The sequence below is a fragment of the Strix uralensis genome, chromosome 40 (genome assembly GCF_047716275.1).
Source record: "Strix uralensis isolate ZFMK-TIS-50842 chromosome 40, bStrUra1, whole genome shotgun sequence".
Taxonomy (NCBI): domain Eukaryota; kingdom Metazoa; phylum Chordata; class Aves; order Strigiformes; family Strigidae; genus Strix; species Strix uralensis.
In genome coordinates this window covers 922501-925000 of record NC_134011.1, presented here as the reverse complement: position 1 = coordinate 925000, position 2500 = coordinate 922501, and the positions used below count along the sequence as shown (strand labels likewise).

General features: G+C 79.3%; 1 non-coding gene across 1 annotated transcript; it reads left to right on the top strand.

Annotated features, from left to right (window-relative positions):
• Positions 1 to 1646: 1646 nt before the first annotated feature.
• On the top strand, positions 1647 to 1799 carry LOC141937349 (5.8S ribosomal RNA). Its single transcript, XR_012626917.1, has one exon. It is a non-coding gene; the product is annotated as a 5.8S ribosomal RNA (ribosomal RNA).
• The last annotated feature ends 701 nt before the right edge of the window (positions 1800 to 2500 follow it).

The following is a 2500-nucleotide window of genomic DNA, read 5'->3' as shown; positions in this document are numbered from 1 at the left end:
TGTCGGGCGCGCCCCCGCGGGCGGACGCTCCCCCGAGGGCGGCAGCGGGGGAGGCACCCCCGCGGGGCCCTTCAGGTCGTTTCCCTCACCCCAGGGCCAGGTACCTAGCGTCCGCGCCTCCGCGGCCCTCCCTCGGCTGAGCCCGGGGGTCGAAGGCCGCGGAGCCGGGCGGAGGTTTAAAGACTCGGGCGGCGCGGTGCGACACCCGCGGGGCCGGGCCCCCGGCCGTGCGGCGGTTGAGCCTCCAGGGGCGGGAGTTGCTCCCGCGCAGGCCCTGGCCACGGCGGCCGCCGCCCGTGCTGGGGGTTGTCCCTCGGGCAGCCGCGCCGGGGAGGGGTGTCCCCCCTGCCCCCCCTTCTCCGCGGTCCGGTCTCGACGGAGAGGCCGCGGCGCTGGTCCGGCCGCGGCCGGGCCTGTCTTGCCTCGAAACGGGGGAACCCCGGCGAGGGGAGTGTGGGCTCTCTTGCCGGGGCGATGGCGATTCCCCGCGGTGGGGTCTCGCCGGGCGGGGCGGCCTCGCTGGGCCGCCGCGTCTCCGGCGGCGCGCAGCGGCGCGCTGTGGCTCCGCGCCTTGCCCGCGCACCCCCCCCCCCACGCCCCGGCCAAGGGGGGGCTCCGCCGGCGTCCAGCCGCTAGCCGCCGGGGGAAGGGGCGGCGCAGCCCCGGGCCCGAACGGCGGCGGCGCCGCCGCTGCTCGGCGTGTCGGCCGGCGGCTGCCCGGTGCCGGCCGCGCGGCCGTCCCTGTCCCGGGCCGTGCCCGTCGCTTCGCAGTCGCCTTTCCCGGTGTCGGTCAGGTGAGGCCGGGTGGGCGGCCGAGGGGCGTTCCCCGTCCCGTTCTCCGCGCGGAAGCGGGGAGAGGGGGCGTCGCCCCCGGCTCAGCGGCGTCCGCCTTTCGCCTGGCGCGTGCCTGCGGAAGGGGCCGAGACGAGAAGCGACGGCGGCGGTTTCGGGGAGGGCAGCCGTTGCGGTGCGGTGGCCGGGCGGCGGTCCGGCGGAGCGCCGGGCGGCGGCGGCGGCGAGTCGCCGTCTCGGGTTCCGGCGGTGGCCGGCCCGTCCGGTCCGGTGTGGTGCGGCGGCGGCGCCGCGCGGGGAGTTCCCGGCGGGGCGAGCCGGGGTTGGGGCGCGGGGGAGAGCCGGCTGTCGCAGCGCGGTGCTCGGCGGCGCGGAGGCGCGCGCGGAGCCAGCGGGGGCACGCCCCGCTGCTGCCCGGGCGGCGGGCAAGCATGCGTGTTTGGCCCCCACCCCCCCCCGAGCGAGAGGCGGGCAGGCTGGGCGCGGTCGGGCGCGCCGCGGCCCTCCGTGCGGAGGCCGGGCCGAGCCCGGGCGCCTGGGCCGCCTCCGAAGCGAGCAAGGTGCTTGTTTTTCCCCAGGTCGGTCGGGAGCGCGGGCTCCCCGGCCCTTGCCGTTCGGAGTGTAACCGTTCCTTCCCTTTTGCCCCCTCCATCCCTCCTTCCTTCTCTCCGTGTGTGCTGGTACGGTCATCCGAGGCGAGGCGCGACCGTCGCTCGCCGTCGTCGCGTGCCCCCTCCGCGCGTGCGGAGGGGGGCGGGCGGGCGGGCGGCGGGCCGTCCTCCGAGAGAAGGGGCCGCTTTTGCGGGAGCGGTCCCGGCCCCTCCGCGCGCGCGGGGCGGTGCCGAAAGGCAGACAACTCTTAGCGGTGGATCACTCGGCTCGTGCGTCGATGAAGAACGCAGCTAGCTGCGAGAATTAATGTGAATTGCAGGACACATTGATCATCGACACTTCGAACGCACTTGCGGCCCCGGGTTCCTCCCGGGGCTACGCCTGTCTGAGCGTCGCTTGACGATCAATCGCCGGCCGGTGTGCCGCCCCCCAGCCCAGCGCGGGCGGGCGGGCGGCGGCCGCAGCGGCGCGGCTGGGGCGCCTCGCAGGCCCGTCGGCGTCGGCCGAAGGGCCTTCGTCCCCCTAAATGGAGACTCGGGGAGCGCTCCGAAGCTCCCCGCTCCCGGAGCGCCCGCTTGGCGGAGCCTCGTCCCGCCGGGGCCGGCCGGCTCGGTCGGGCCGGCCGGGCCGGGCGCGGCGGTGGGGAGGCCGAGGAGGTGTTCGGGGGGAGAGGCGCGGGCCTCGTCCCCGGCCTCCCGCGCGGGCGGCTGTCTGCGGGTGGGTACCGCGGCGGTACCGTGCCGTGCTGCCGCGCGCGCCGTGGGGCCGGGGGTCCTCCCCGTGGCCACTCGCCCCCTGCCTTGTCGCCTCCCCGTTCTACCCGCCGCGCCCCGGGGCGGCGGAGGCGCCGGGGAGGGGGGTTCTGGCGGCGGCGTCGGCGGCGGTTCGGGGCGGCTGTGGTGGCGACCGCGCGTGCGGTCGCCGTTGGGCCGCCCCGTTCGCCCGCCGTCCGTCCGTCCCTCCCCCCCCCCCCCCCCGCGCCCTCCGCGGTGCCGTGCGCCCGGCCGGCCGTGGCGGGCCGGCCGTGTCCCCGGGGGGCCGTCTCCGGGCGCGCCCCCGTACGGGCGCGTGCGTCGGGCCGCGCTTCCGGGCTGGG